Below are 17,672 nucleotides of genomic sequence, written 5' to 3' on the forward strand. Positions count from 1 at the left end.
TCTGTTTTGGTATGTTTCCCTGGTCTGATTAAGAATGGCAGATAAACTAAAATGTATTTAATACATTTTAGAACTGTTTTTTTCTTTTTTCATTTTATTGAGCATCATTAGAATAATAGGAGGTCTTACACATTTACACTGAATCAGAAGGATCAATGTGATTGTTATCCCATGCAGTGGAAAAATCTTTCATTGAAATGATGAATTCAAACATATACTTCACTCTTGGATCAAGTTACATTAATAAGTGGCTTTTAGATTAAATTCTCTGCCCTAGTTATCTTAATAGCCTGTCCATATTTATAGTCATTGCAGCAAAAATTGTTCAATTTATATTTCTGCTCATTCATGAACATTTACACTTCAGGAAGTTTTTAGAAAATCAAATCACACTAATAAGTAAGGCACAGTTCCTTGGTTTAGGAAGTTATGGCCTCGTTTCTCCATAATATGATCATAATAACCCAATTCTCTTTAAAAGAAAAAATCACTATCTCTTCTTCATGTAGATTTTTCTTTAAGGATTACTGTATTTGTCATTCATATAAAACACATTTCTTGTAATCAAATAATATGATGACAGTTACTAAACATATATGTCCATTCAGTATAAAAAGAACTTAATAGACTGTATGCTGTAAAGATTATAAAGCATTCCTATAACCATCACTATATGTAAAGATCTTCACTTTACTGATGATTGTTTTATAATTAAAAGCTCCTTTAATATATTTTGTCATTATTTTTGACTCATTAGGAATATCTCTACACCACCATAAAATTGTGTGTTGTAGTGGGAAGTTTACTTTCAAAGCTCATTATAAGTTTTGTTTTAAAAATAAATGTTAGTTACTATATTTCCATTTCATTTTAAAGACACAATCTACTTGAAAACATAGATCAGACTTTCATCAATATTTGTCTAGAACTTAGTAGTTTTATAAAGTGCTCTGAAGAGAGCTGTGATTGAGTTTGGAGGAGGATCATTTCACTTCAGCTAGCATAAATCTGTGAAATATCATCACTTGGCTCCTTTTGTCATGCTGAGTGCATTTACTCTACAGACTTAATAGCACTTTATGCTATTGTTTACAGCCTGATGTTACTCCCCTTTTAGGCCATATGACACCATTTTCAGACATTTCTATTCATCAAGCCTACAAGAGGATATATGTCAAAACCAGCAGCAGCAAAGATGCCAATGGTAAGACACCAGGCAAATGTCTTCCCATTTAGAGAAACAGGGGAAGAAAGAGCAGGCATCCCTATCTTTATTCAATTCATCTTTCAGGAATATTTTCAGAGAGAAGGAAAATATCCAGTGAATGTTTAGATACAAGGCACACACACCACCAACTGATACTATTGAAAAGGAAACTCGGTTTCTTTTTTGACACAGTTTGAAATAATAGACATTTTCTCGGCCATTACTGCTGGAATCCCTGGGTTCTGTTCACACACTATTTGTGTAGCTGAGCACACCAGGTAAGCCCTCAGCAGGTCATTGAGCCTTGCAGGTGGAACAGTGTGAGGAAAGGGCCCGTGGGAGGGAGGCACAGAGAGCTCCAGACATCACACCTCCACAGGTGGCATGCAAAGGAAGCAATTTTGTGTGACCTCTGAGCCAGAGAAAACAATTTCAGTCCTCTTAATGAATAAAATAATTTTTTTAAAGTGTTCAAAGGCATGATTTAGCTATTTGACTGACAGAGAAACTAATCCAAATGTTTTGGTTCCCAGGACACCAAAAAGGTACACCCACATATGAGAAAGGCATAAAGACCCAGTGATAAGATGTTAAGAAGTTTCTAATAACTTCTGGCTTATCTTTTCCTTAAACAGTGTTTGCTTGTGCCTTTACTTCACCAATGCATCAATTCATAGCATTTTGAATACTTTCTGTTACTACTCTCCCTCTCATAAACAAGAGTAGAATTGAAGTTTAAGCAGAACAGTAGTCGCAGTCAAAAAAAAACCGTGTTTTTTATAAAAAAGTAGATGGTGATCAACTGTTTGTAGTCTCTTGCAAATTTGGAGCAGTGGAGCATTGGATGAAGCTGATGGAAGGCAATTTATATAAATGATATAAATTATTCTTCATATACCAATAGAAATGATTCTTCATATAACAGGTTATCAAGATGTCTGGCTCCTTTCAAAAAAATGTGTTGGGAGCTAAAGGTCTATTTTGGTAAACCAGGGCAAGCATATCTCCTTTGTTTAAGAGTTTTGAACACAATAGTCATACTGGAGCTCAGAGAGCCCCAGAATTCAAAATACCAGGAGTCTGGAAAATAATAAATGGATGGATCATCTCTGTGTGCTGCTTTTATATCTTCTCTATCCATCTACTTTGGTTGATTATCAGGGTAAATAAACTAGATTTTTGTTTTGTTTTGTTTTTTTTTTTTTTTTTTTTTTTTTTTGTGGTGGCTTAGGGATAATTTGTTCGTCTGTTTTGTCTGATGCAGGATGTACAGACTATTATTCCAGCTTTTATGTTTTCATTTTGGTTTCTAATGAAAAGGAAGAGGGCGAAACCCATTATTGCTTGAATCTTTCTGTGTTCCTCTAACAGGTATGCAATTTAGAGCTAGTCCAATCCCCAGTTACCTATGAGTCATTTTAGAGAGCTCTCAAAAGTTTTTTCAAAGGAATAATAAAATGCTACATCTTCCAACAAGTCTCTCAAAAATACATTCTGGTCATTTTACAGGAGATGGACTTTCTCAGTCTTTATTGAAGAGGAATACACTTGTTTTAAGCAACATTCTGAATTTTTGGTATAAGGGTATAATTCAAAATTTAGAGTATCAGTGAGATAGAGGATTTCTATCCACTGCTTTAAAATGAGTTTTCCAAAATAAATCACTCCAGGCATATTCAAAAATAAAAGTTTATTTTCCTAATGAAATAAAATTAAGGGATATTTTTTTTTTTTACAAGACTGTGGCTCAGGACAAAGAAAGATCAGGGATCCTGTGTAATATAGATGACCTAGAAGCAGCTTTTTACAGAGAGAAAAAACTTGAAAGGTAAGAAATGTTTTATGAGGAGATAATCAGAGGATGGAGAACAGTAGTTTACAGATGGAGTTCAAATTCTAAGGGATTAAAATCCTATGTAGGATATCTGTCTTTCACAGTTACTCTGGTAATTATTTGTAACAGTCTTTGACATGATGAAATTGAGACAGAAGGGAAAGGCAATGAGCCTGGCTCAAATTCCAGTAGTCTGTGTGTCTCATTTTAAGTATGAAAATATTTAGAGCATTTTAAAAATAGTTTGATTTAAGATTCCAATAACAACTGGAATAAATGCTCAGTAAGATTTCAGTTTATGTTGAGTAATTATGGCTGGTTCAGAATATATTGCAAGTTTGGTTCTATGAATTGCTTTTCTAGAGGATTTTTTTACTTTAAAATGCTTTCTAAAATTCAGAAAAGCTTTCTAGCATGCATACTATCAAAGATAATGAATTTAACACTGATAAATGTTATTTAAAACGACAAGATTTCCTTGTTAGATGAAATCTAGATGGAATCTTACAAAGGAGGTTTAGATTTCATGAAGGTTTCAGAAATATTTCTTATTTTAAAAGGCTCCATGGACTATAAAATTTTAGTTGCACTAATTTCTCTGGGATTGTTCACCACTTCTTTACAGCCTGGACCCCAAATTTCTGCATTGCTTCTGATAAAAATGCCCCATGATTATGAAGCTCTGTGCATGTTACAGAAGCACAGAGATGGACATAGGACAGGCTTTGCTAATCAGAGTGTTCCTTTTCTCACTTTTATGCTCTCTACATCAGAGTTATTGCAATTACTCTGACACACACTCTAAGAAAAGCAAGTACTTATGATTCCACAGCTCCCTGCCACTACAATTTTTGTTTCATCAGTGTGCTGCAGCAGACAAAAAGAGCACTCTGTTAAATTGTGGAGATAAACTCAAAGCTGTGTGCTGACAGCTGGTGGGACAGTCTCACTGGACAAGAGAGGGCAGGATGATTGGAGTGGGGTCTGAAATCTCTGAATCCCCTACAATGGCTGAGCTGCATGATCTGCATATTAAATGAAACCTCTCTGCTTCTCTGGAATCTCTTTCCATCCTGTACTTGGAGAAAGAAGGAACTGTTTATCTGAGGTAACATTAAAAATTGTGGTCTGATTTCATGTTTACCTTATTTCACCCTATTTTTTCCTGATGTTTCATGTCCTTTACTCTTCAGCCTGGTAACAGCACTCCAAAGCTTGCTTGAATATCTAAAGAAAGTAATATCTTTTAAATAATGAAATCAACTCTTCTAATTCTTCTTCTCCCAAGACTACAGATTATCTTACTGTAGATTTTCTTCTCTCCCAAATGGTTTGGAATTTGAAGCCTGATAGAAGAAATGAGGACTTAACCTCTATTTTTGATCTCCCTGTAAGTAAAAAAATGTTCTTATCTATGTCTCTGGAAACACTTTCTTCTGTTTTTCTTTGGAGATGAAGAGTTATCAAAAAGTCAACTTTACTCATAAAATATGAAAATATTACTAAAGGATTTTTATGAAGGCAAAAAGTATCAACAAAAACACTGTGTCTTTTTTAAGATTTTTGCCTTATATGCTACTAGCTATTCTGAAGTAAAAATGTCAGCCATGCAAGAAACATATCCTGTGGATTTCACACAGGGAGAGAGGACTGAGGAACATTTTGTCATTTAATGTGCTAGATAATTTCTGCCTGTAAAGTACTCTTTATTTTATTATTTTGAAACTGATAAAATCCTTAAAAGAAATGGTGTTTTTTGATGTGTCAATATCACTAATTTCAAGTAATTATTTGCCAAAACACTCACCAGATAAACCTCCATTTACAAATAGTTACACTACTGTGCATTGTCTTTCATTTTATCCACTCTACTCCCATGTTAGATTTGCTTCCCTCCTCTGAGCATTTTTTTTTTCACCTTTTTCTTTTTAGACACCACCATCTAGTTCTAGTATGAGAGTTTAGATCAATCAACCAGAACTATCAGATTTTGCAAGGAGAAGCTGATTGCCTTGAGGATGGCAGGGGATATTTGTCAGTCTAATTGGAGCAGTGCAAGAAAGCTGAATCTGCCTATGAATCTGCTGAAGTCATCTCCATGTTAGGAGAGCAAGATTAAGGCTGAAACTAGACATTCATCTAGTAAACAGCTGTGCAACTTTATGACACTACAGCCAGCCACTAATTTGTTGTATTTCCTGTCTTCCAAATGTTGTCCCCTGCAGAGCTTGTTGCAAGCAAATTAGCACGAGTGCCTTCAATTAAAACAAACTGTGGTAGATTGTTCATTTGAATTGATACTTTAAATGAGCTTGCTAAGCTGACATCCAATTGGAAGGAAGCAATGAAATTTTGGAGGAATTGCCAGCATTTTGACAGGGATGCAGAAGATGTCATCTCTATCTGCTGGCTTTAGGTAGAAGCTTGCTCCCAGCTGTGCCAGGATTTTGTGCATGGCTTGTGCAGAAGACAACTGAAAACCTAGTATGGTAGTTAAAACACTCCTTTAGAAGTGACAGTAGTAAGGCAAAATTTTTCAGCCTGAGCAGAGAACTGAACTTGATTTTTCCCTCTCTAATAGTCTTCTGGGACTCAGACAGCAGGGAAGCTGGGTCTGAGCATTTTATATAGTAAAGAAAATGCATACACCAGGCTCATGATTCTACACAGCACTTTGACTCAAAACTCCTACAGATGAGGTACCCCAGAAGCTAAATCTAGGAGCTTAATATCTTTATTGTATCTGGTTTTTCCATCCCTAATTTGTTATTCCTCTGAAGTTTCTGGATATTCCCAAAGAGGAATGAAATGGAGAGAGAAAGATATCAGAAGAGAAAGGGCACAATCTTGCAAGCATATGTTATGTCTGCAAGACATATGCTATGTGGGGAACACACAACTTCATCTAAAGCAGCTACATCCTACTGGCTACAGGCAGCATTTCCCTCTGTCAATGATTATTCAGAAACCCCCTGTAACCATCACAGGCATTCATGCCTATGCCATAAAGGTGGAGGTTTTCTAAATATTAAACTACTAAAATTCCATTACTGTCTCAATGATGAAGATTTATTCACTGGTGTTCTGCAGGGGCTTCAGCCATCAGACCAGACACTTCTGAGAGTAAGGTAGAAGTTTTCAGTGGACTCATGATCTCAGATAAAGCTTGATACACTTTTTTTTTACATAACAGACATAAAATTAAATTAAGTGCATTACTCTAAGATGTTTACTCTCTGCAGACCACAGCATTTCTTAGATTTCTCAAAAGGAAAATTTCTTCCCAGTGGAGGTTGTGAAAAGTGTATCTGTCCTATCACTGTAGCTAAAATTGGATAAATGTCATAGCAAATCATGGAAAAAGTGGCAATGGAAGTAGAACATCTTTTTTTTTTTGTTTGTTTTTTTTTTGACAAGTTAATAACTAACACACAGAATGACACAGAAATACAGCAGAGAAAAAAGAGTTGGAACAGCAGTCCAGTCCATGAAGACTTGTGGATGCTGTTAGCTGATCTGACCTACCCTCTTTTAACTTTCAACCCTTTGTGTTAACCTGGTTATGATATTCAGGACAAAAACTTGCACAAAAAAGGAACAAAAATACCTTTGTAGTTTTACACACATACATTTAGTGGCAGAGTCATAGTCTGCAAAGTCTCCTGTTGCTGAGATTTTGAATGGTGAGTCTTACTTTGCCAGAGTAAAATGAGTGTAAACTATTTTAAAATGCAAATTAGACTGATTATGCCTCTGACCTTTTCCTTATGTGTGCACACATGGCTAGAAAAACCAAGGCTTTCCAGTTCTTTGGTGTCAATTTTACTGTCAATAAATCACCTGAGAAATAAAAGGTGAATATTTTATCCTTATGCCATTCCTGTCTCAGATAATTTTATGGTATATTGTTTATTTTCACCCTGCCAGACATCTAGTGTCAGTTTTGATTGAATTGAAGGAAGCCTAACAATTTCAAGGTGCACTGTTCTTCTTTCACACAGGTTTTTAAAAATAATGGCAAATGCATAGCAAATCTCTTTGGCTCATGTAAGTTCACTAATAAACTAGATGTGCTATGAATTAGTCCTCAGGGCCTAATATGCAAATATTGATGGTGCTGATAATCACTGGGCCCTACTTTTTATAATTGTTTTTACCTTCATTAGCTTCTATTATCTCCCATAAGAAATCCATTTTCCACTATGATATCTGATGCATGCAACACAGCACATATCAAGGGTTTAATGGCCTGCCTTTTGAACAATTGAATTTAATCTCATTAATGGAGAAGGACCAGAAGATTATAAGACTATGAGAATAGAACAGTCATTGATAATTTTTCAGCTACTGAAACCTACTACAGAGACTAACTGGCCCCTTGAAGCATGTCCACCTATGATATACACACAAGATATTCTTTCATAAATATTCTCAGGTGGTTTCCTAGTTGTAGGATTAAGAAAATCTTTGCCATAATTCTGTTACAATGAAAAAACAATACAGATTCAACAGCAGAACTCTGTTCAAACTCTGCTGAGTCCTGCTGCAGAGAGATGGTATTCAAGTATGTAGGTTAGTTCTCAAATGATAGATTTGTACAAAGGAGACAGTAAATTATTATCATCTGCAAAGTAAACTTTATGATTGAATGAACATTCGTTCTCCTTTCAAATATTTTTCTGTCTCATTCTTTTTCTATTTTTTTTTCTCAGCTGCTCAAATTATGGCCTAATCCACCCATGTATTTGCCTCTACAGGACTTTTGTTCTCTATACTGTCCTTACAGAGATAAAGTGATTATGCACAAATTAATGAAAGTAATTGGCAGGTCTTGCTCTAGCCTTATAGTGTAAGTCTGCTGCCACCTATAGATAAATCACAATTTTTGCAAGCAGATGTGATGTATCATTTGGAAAAGATTGCCAGGGGAGCAGTAGTGCTGCTACAGGGACCTTCTGTGCCAGAAAAACTAGTGTCTGACTGCCCTAGTGGGAACACCCACAAAGTGTTATCAGTTCTCAGGTGATAAATGAATCTGCCTGCCATGGCAATGGTAGGTACCACTAGGGAATAGTAGTGATAATGTGCAATAGGCAAAGAGTAAGGGAAAACAGAAAAAGAGATGGGGTCGTGTTTTAGGGTTGTGATTTTTTTCTCTCTCAGAAACAGCAAGTTCACATTAAAGGTTATCCAACATTCATACATTGTTAACTGGGGAAAGCAAAAGAGGACAGGATAGAATAGGGAATGTGATAACAAAGGTTATGTGCCAAATTCTTCATCTTCCTTTAGCCAGCATTTTTACTTGTATCATCCCAAGACTTCAAGTGCATCAGAGGAGTTTGAAAAATAAGAATTCTTAAGTTTTATTCATTATATATTGTAGTTATTTTCTGATTAGAAAGTTTCTGACAGGATGAGTTTGATAACATCTTAAAAATAATCACAATACTCAGAGTTATCAATATTTATAAACATGAGATAATCAAGTCTTACTTTTAATCCACCAAAGAATTCCATTAGCTAGAATTAAAGCCAAAAAAAAAAAAAAGAAGTTTCTGACTAATTCAAAATCCTCTGTTTCAAGCAATCAGGTGATCATTTCATCTCAGTTTCTGGTAACATTATAAAAGCATTTTTATGCCTATTTTGTGATCAGTAAAACATCAAACTGAAACTGGAAAGTAAAAGGAATTTAGTCTAGGGTAAGGAAAAAAAACCAACAAACAATACAGACACTTTTGGGGGGTTTTGTTTTTCTTTTTTCCTTTTTATGAACACTTCCTAAAGTTGTTTTTTATTATTACTATTTTGAAAGGGAAAAAAAAAAGGCAGCAGAGTAAGAGCCATAATCCAAAACATAAATCCCATGCCAGTCTGAATGGATGTGGATTCAGTAATTTGCAACAAGATTGGTAGCTGTAGGTGTGGGATTTGCTGTTAGAACATATTGGGTACTGGAAAACAGAAAAGCAAAGGAAGCCAAACACTTTCTAGAGAAGAATTCATACAGTACATTCCTGAGATAATACATGACACATTTCAACAAGTAATAGCTGGAATGGATTTTTTCAAATTATTTTCAGTCTTGGATTTCTGATATTTTAAAAATAAAATTGTATGTGTAGATTCCTTGGAAAGTGATGTTATTGCATCAAGAAACTGCCTTAGTGCAAATTCTTTTTAATGTCCATCAAGCAATCCCCTTCAATCTGTTCAGTCTAGTTAAGTGGGATACAATCACAATTACAAACTTGAATGTGGCTGTTACAAAAAAAAAATCATCAGATTATTAATAATATGAGCTCTTCCTATGAATTTTGCCAGCAGATATGTACTAGAACAAGCTGTAATGGTAGGATGAAAGTCTTAAAGAGCATGATAAAGATCTAAGTCAGATCACAGTAGCTGCAGGGTACTGTATTTCATTCCAGATCTGCTGTTCCTAGTTCTTTTTGACATCCTATAATATTGAGAACTGAGAAAAATAGAGCAATAACCCAAATGCAAATCATTTTAGGGCTGAAGAAGATTCATCCTCTTTAATTCATTTTTATTGCATGCAAATGACTCAGCTTTAGCACACTGGCTTCTCTTTTTTGTGACAACCAATCTTCCTTTTTCGAGTCAGTTATTTCCCTTGAATAATAAATATGGACTAGGGGTTAATAGCTGTATTGGAACAGAGCACCTGAGACAATTGGTTCCCATGACAACAAAACTCATTTATTAATACCTTTTACTTATTTTCTCCTTATATTCCAAATGAATGTATAAGACATTAGTGAACCTTAAAATATCTTGCAGGAAATTCTGGAAGCCATGCCTCTCAGTCAGGACATCATGGACTTTATGCATAACCAACACCTGAAAATTAATTTTAAAAATGGCCAAACATGTGGTACCTAGAGACTGTTTGGGGACCTCACCTTGACACCATTCATACATTGAATTCAGAAGTTATTGATAAGGCAGATAAGCCTTGTAAATCTTCATATATTTTGGAAAACTATTTTATTTGCAAGTTAGATGACAATTTCTTGGTTATTTTTGCTGCAGAGATACACTGAGTAAGCCAAGAGAAAATCCATCTGAGGAAAAGCAGCATCTCATGGTTGGACCAAAATCCTGGGAGACACAGCCAGCAGGCTGCTGGTTGAACTTTGGACTGCTCCTGACTGCCACTGACTTCCTGTGGTCTTTGAAACTGATTTAATTTCTGTTCTGTGACAATAATTATAAGTAGTCATCCCACTAGTAACAGGCATCTGGAAATTTAACTTCACTGAGTTACATAACCTGCTCCAAACCATGTGACTCCAGTGAAGTGATTAGTGTTTCTAGAAAAAGTACTAGACAATGTTTTGTGTGAAAACATTACTTTTAGCATTTTTTTCTGCTTGTACATATTTTTCTTCTTTCATTTAAAATAAATAAGCCCAGCATCTTGGGATTTTCAGCAAATATCACCAGCTTCCAGCTGTACACACTCTAACCACAAATGTTACTCCTGTCCTGATGCTGGCATATAAACTTATAAACTAATCACATAAATGGAATCATCTGGAGTTTAAATAAAGGGACTTCTGTGTAAATAAACTCATCAGAAAGGCCTGAAAGGCATTTTCTCTTGCCTTGTCTTCTCTTGCAAGGAAGCCTTGCAAGAATGAAAGACTGCATCCTATTTTATTTTAAAATGAAAATTATCCTTTTGTAAAGACATCATCTTGTATCCTATAATAAGAAGGAATCAGCATTGATGAGGATACCTTTTACTCTATCTACCTGCTCTTTCTTTTCCCTCACTTGAAAGTTTTAAAGTTGAGAAGCTGTATCCTACTCTTTTTCTCCTCATTCATCTGTCTCTCATGCACACATAGCAGTGTTCCTGTCAGAAAACAAAGTGGTTACTGATCTGCTTCAATTTCCCCAATTGAACATCGTGTTCCATGCTGAAACCAGCTTGACTGTATCCATCTCTCTGGCCCTTTCATCTACTGCTAGAAGAAGAGGGAATGAGAGAGAGACCATTCATTTCTTCCATGCCTTTCCTCCTCTTCCTGCTATTTCTCTGTAGCCAGAACTGGAAATTCTCTGCTCAGAGGGCAGAACTGCCCTGGAGGAGGAGCATTCAAATCAGGCTGTGCTGCAGTGTAGTCAGTGCATGCAAACATTGCCAAAGCATCTCAAAGAACAGTGCCTCAGACATTTCTCAGAGGTGCCCCAAACCCTCCCAGGACAGGATTAGAGTCTGTCTGGGTTTGGTCTCTGCCTCCTCTGGCCTTGCTCTCTCTCAGCAGCAGGACAGGGGCAGCCCTCCTGCCCTCAGTATTTGTCTCATTCCCCTGTCATGGGGACTGGAGCTTAAGATGGTCTTTCTAGACACAGATAAAATAATAATGTGAAAAGAAATGTGCCACTTCTAGAGAAGGTGTCAGTGTGGCAGTAGCTCAACAGGGTTCCCATTTGGTTGAACTTCACTGCAGAGGTGTTACCTGCAAGCAGAAGAGAGGAGCATTGGAAAAGCAGAAATGTCCCTCTTTTGGGACTTTTTTTTGGTCACCTTGTTACCTAAAATATAGCCTGTGTCACAGGAGGGCTATAAATTCAGTACTATAGAGGCATGACTGCAGTGGTTTATTCTGCTGAAAGAAAAGCAGAAGCAAGGCTTGTCCTGGTTCAGGATAGATGAGTAGCACACAGCACAGCCATCCTTCACTGATGAGTGCTGTGGGCTTGCCAAAGCCACAATTTTCTACTGTGACAAAAACCAGGCAGCAATAACACAGAAGATTCCCAACTGCATTGCTTGTAATGCACTCTGCATTTGGCAGAATTTAGTAAAAAAAACCCCAGACAAAGAAGTCTGCATACATTTAGCCTCAAGAGCATCCTTCCCTGCAGCACATAAAATTCTTCCTCACTTCCACATCTGACTCATGCTCACAAATTCTCCAATGCTGCCACCGGTCATAACTCAAAGATTTTTTTTCTTCTATTTAAATTACAAGTCTGAATGAAACTGCAAAGATACTGTTCCTGACACACAGATAGTATTAATTGTAGTCAAAACATTTGCCAGTACTTTCTGTATGATGAATTGGCATAATTGATTGTCCTATTTTCCATATTCTGCATACTTGTTTTTATACCACCTGTTCTTCACAGCAGCTCATTCTGCCCTGATCCTGAGAGGAAGGCTCCCCTGGTTATTCCACTCATTTTGGTAGATGTTTCCATAAATGCAGAAGTCTATTTATGCTGAGCTTTGGGATTGGAACCATTATTTTTGCTACAAAAACTATTAGCATGCAGGCTCCATCTTTCTGCTGCTTTATTTCTGCTTGAACCCTCTGAACAGCAAAACACACAGCTAATGGACACAGACTGAATGTGTTGTTTGACTCTGGTCTGCTTTTCTTCAGATATCAGTAGCAAATCAGTCTAACACTGTTTATCCAAAATACCTATCATCACCAATTGAAAGCTGCCCTTGGAGTGTTAGGTCTAAATTTCTAGTTATGTCTATCTCAAATATAACTCCACGGGAACAGTTCTGAAGCAAAATCCTTGAGCCACCTTGATAATGTAAATCACTAAGTGGAGTAAGTGAAGGACAGCTCAGAGCTGAGTGTATATACATATATACATACACAGACAACTACATAGAAGGCTGATTTTCAGATCTCTAAATTGTCTGAATTTTTGTGTCCCTTTTGTCTGTTCTCTCTTAACTTTTCTTTGGTATGTTTGCAGCTGGAGACACTATTAGCCATCATTATCTCCAAGACATCTGGTTTAAGTCAAAGTCTTGAGTACAGTATTATTATTGTATTTTTTCCCTTTAGAAAAAGAAAACATTTTTTAAGGCAAACTAATAAATTTCTTTAAATTTCTTTGGTTTTTTTTTTTTTGTTTGGTTGGTTTTTATTCAGGACCCAGGTATAATTTTTTACTGCAAAACTAGACTGGATTCAGTCATTTGGAGAGACTTTCATTATAAGAAAACAAGCATTGGAGTAACCCTTGGAGTATTTTGTGTAACTGTGATGTTCATCAGTGTTATCCACTCAGATTCCCATCAAGTTGTTTTTTCTTCACTCACTCTTGGAATGATCACTATCACTATTGGAAAGTGTGGATACCAGTCAGGTAGAACAATCTTTATGTAGTTTGGAAAATAAAATTTGAAAAATTCTACATCTACATCAGTGCATGTTATTTTAATTCCACTTAGATGAGAGAGAAGCATTTAAGCAGACAGAGTTCTTCATGACACGAAGTTGTTCAGGGAAACCAGCAAGAAATCTTCATGGAAAACCAAACCAAACATTGCCATATGTGGATTACCCAACAACTAGGAGTACACAACACCTACAAGAATACTGCATGAGCAAAGGAGTGCAATCCTATTAAATATCTGCACTTATGCTACAAGATTTATAAAAACATCTTGAGTAGAGAAAATATTCTAATGACAGCTATGCATTAACAGGATAAACCCATGACAGTCAACTCTGACTTTAAACTGCCTGTTTATTGCCTTCTGACATGTTACAGAACACCCTGGAGAATGACTTGTATGGTACCTGTCATCTGCTGGTCCATCTCAAATTATTATTCTCATATTGTTTTATATGAAGAACCGAAAAAAAACCAAACTTACCTAAAATACTGTCTCTGGTAGAAACTATGGTCTTAAGAGAGTTACAGTTTGCTAGTCATAAAATAAGCTGGCATGCTTATTTTCCAATTTTAAACCAAGTGATTCATATACAAATAGGAACAAAAATAAGTTTTATTATTTCAGAATAAATTCATTCTGCTGTCTTCATTGGTACATGAAAATGGAAAATGGGGAGGGGTATTTTTTCAAACTATCCCTAGTCCCTGAGACAATAATCCATTAACCATTCAGCTCACCATAAATGGATTGCAAAACTGACATTTTCATGAATTATAGCAGTCTTTCAAGTAGCAAGAAGTAAAGTTGCAGCAATTTTCCATGTCTTTAATTTTACTGTCAAAAGGTATATAAGGGCTATGTCCTGGAACTGATGGATTTCCAGCAGAAAAATTAAATTTCATGTATTAATAGGTAAAAAGAGGGGCTTTGCTGCTATAATTTTTATCTAATTATTAACTCAGGGAAAGCTTTTGTGAATCTGAGTTTAGCATTAGAATATACTGCACAATGATATAATGGTCTACATGCTGTCCAGATTGTAGTATTGATAGAATTGTATTTCTTTCAGAAAGTAAATTTAGGTTCTTACAATAAGAAAGAATGGGAGAGATGAGGAGAAGAGTTATTTTTAAGCATAGCAACACTTTAGTTTCTCTGCCAGGGGACAATTTATTTCAGCTTTTTCATCTTTCTTTGCTGCTATTGTTACAATGAATGAGCGAACTTAATTAGCACTGCAAGGAAAGGGCTATGTTCCCAAAGCTCTCTAAATGGGAAAAATATTTAAAGAACATGGAGCAGAAAAGGAATACAATTTTTTTAGAAAGAACAAAAGAACTGCATAAGCTTTAGTTTCCTTACTGAAAACACAGATGCATATAATATATCCAAAGTACAGTGTTAGAAATGTCTTTTGAGATTTTTGTAAAAAATAACACTTGACAGCATTCTTTATATATGACACTTATTTAAAAGTGTCTACATAAATGAATAAAGTAATCTCTGCATTCTACATTAAAAAAAATTATACATGATGACACAACTGGACCTATATTGGATCTCTTTATCCTATTCATTTAAGCTCATGTCTAAGTGGGAATACACTACAGACTCCTGATTATTATGAATTAAAAATAATCAAGCAGTTTGTGTAGAAAACAGAAAATTCGATGTATTTCCACAGATCCATTTGAATATGACTATGCAACAGCTTCTGAAGAAACTAGAGCTGTTTCCATTTATCTTAGAATTACACTCATCAAGTCAGGTGGTAGACCCTGAATACACTTTTTCTCTGAAACATGTTCTTTTGGTTTAATATTTTAAACACTGGTACAGGAAGAAATGTTGTGTCTCTTGAGGTGCCACATTACTCAGCTGGAGCCTCAGAGTCTACCCCTTCCAAAAGAAAAGATCCCTCTCTACCATACTACACCTCATCTAACAGTGGGGCTTCAGCCCTCTTGACACCACAAAAATAAACATGGAGATGGATTTTGGAGCACCAGGACTGACAATGTTTCTAAGTGAAATAAAAACATGACAAAGCTAAAAAGATCTCATCTACAGTCTTGTAAATGCTAAAGATTTAGCTGATATATAGACATACATATGTATAGATAGATATTTGACAATTTTGTTCCTGATATTCTGGAAGAATAATGAAATCTTTACCTGCCAGCAACAACTATAACAAAAATCCCTACATGAATGGGGGTTGGAAGGCTTCCAGAACCACACAGCAGATATTTTGTTGAGGTTTTGTTTTATATTCTCTTTAAGTCAGGTCAATGTCATATCTTGGAGAGAAATGTTAAGTGTTATCTTTAAATAAGTGACTTTCTTTTCAAATACTTGTGGCACACAGTAGGAAGCACATTTTAAGAACTTGATCATGAGTCTTCCCTAGATAGATGATTTGACAGCAAGAAACAATTATGATGGTGCTGGTGATGAAAATGGGGCTGGTATAAGAGTCTTCTGTTATATAAACAGGAAATTATAGCTGTAAAATTCTGCTTACAATGAGAAAAAAACATGGACTAGAAGAAAAGTCATATATATAGAAATGTATGTCAACCTTTGGGGTGGAAGAAAAATGCCACAAAAGGACACAGGTGTAACTTCTGGTCATGTCCATACTCAGAGAAGCTGACCATGACTAAATGATGTGATATCAGTGTAATCATCCTGATGGCTGCAATGAGGAAAGCCATTACCTGCAAAGTGAAGTTAAGGAATTCTAATAAAATCTAACTCCCTTGTACATTCTGTAATCTTCCCTAAATAGTATTACAGTGCCATATCCAATTTGCACCTCTCTTCTCACTTATTTAAACAGAACAGGTAGTGACACCCTGATCTCTTTTCAAATGAAGCAGCTCAATAACCTGTCTTATTTTGCATTCAAAGTAAATGTCCAGTTTTTATGAAAAGGTTATTCTAAGCTGATATATTTTCTTCTTTGGAAAAGGAGCTCAGCCAGTCTCTTTCTGTATGGTATATGTTTATATCTCTTCTGACACTACTATAATTTCATTCTGTTATAAGGCAGGTAACAGGAAAACAATATTCAACTCATCAGTGTTACCATTACCTTCAGGGCTCATTATTGCTCAGATACCATTTTAAATTCTCCAAACCATCCCATCATGCCTTCTCCAAAACTCCCTCCTCCCTCAGGCTCGTCAGCTGCTGCCCTTCTGAGCACCAGGAGGTTCTCTCTTCCAACAGCCCCAAACATAGCACACCAAAGGCAATCACTTTGATCTGAGTTTAACTGCTGATTTCTCCTCCACATGAACCTTGCTGTGCTGTTCTGTCCCTACTTAACTTCCAGTCAAGGCATTTACAATATTTTAATGACCTCTTCTGCTCAAGCAGTGAATATGCTGCTCTGTTAGACATCTAGTAAATCCAACACAATATCTTCTATCTGAACTTTTAGAGGATTTCTACTTCTAAAAGTCAGCCATTAGACATTTCTAGTGCTGTTCAGCTTTTATTTTTTTTTCCTCCCATGGAAACTCTTCTGTTTTGGTTAGTTTCAAATAGAGTTATCACTCTATTCACACTGTTCTGAGAGAGGAAATAGATCCAGGTGAATAATTAAAAAATGCATAGGCTGTTAGTGTTTCCTCCTATAATGAAGTCTTGACATATTCATATCCTCTCTGTCATCTAATTTGATTTCTCATAATCTGCAGTGTCGCTCCCATTAACAGCTGCACAAAGAAATTGCAGGTGGTCAGCAGAGCTTGTCCAGGGATGCTTTAAAGGTCATCCATTACTCCCTGAAAGCTGTGAGATTAACACATCTACTTCAGACACAGGAATGGTTGGCCTCTAATGGATTGTCTGTTTACTTTCACTGCTCTCTAAATCCTATAAAGGATAGCCTTTTACAACTAAAATAAATATTCTTTTTTTGAAACCAGTTAAAAAGGCTAATTGCCACTCTTCTCCCATCAGCATTCAGGGCTAAATTTGCCTCATCTTTTTAGGTGGGAAGGCACAGAGAGTGTTCCCCTTTTGCAGAGGTGCTGAGCTGAGGAGAGCAGGGCACTGTGAGGGCTCCCATGGGTGGTGATGATTTCTTGGCACCTGGGTGTGTGCACAGCCCTGTCCCAGCAGAGGCACAGACCCAGATGTCCCACTGTAGGAATTGGGAAAGGCATGCCCGTGTCAGGGCTGCCAGGATGAGTGATGGGCTCAGCTCTGGGAAGGGACTGTCTCATTTTCCATTCTGTATCACATCAGCTGTACGTGGGAGTAAATATGATTTTAATTCCAGATGTTGTATGTCATTATGGAAAGCTTTCAGTAGCAAAAGAAACTTCATCAATGTAAACAGAAATGCTGACTCAATAAAATGTCTATGATTAGTAACATGCAAGATTTGCTCATATGCCTTAGAAGAAGAAAGAGGAATGGTCCTACTTTTG

This window comes from Oenanthe melanoleuca, chromosome 5, assembly GCF_029582105.1.
Source record: "Oenanthe melanoleuca isolate GR-GAL-2019-014 chromosome 5, OMel1.0, whole genome shotgun sequence".
NCBI lineage: Eukaryota > Metazoa > Chordata > Aves > Passeriformes > Muscicapidae > Oenanthe > Oenanthe melanoleuca.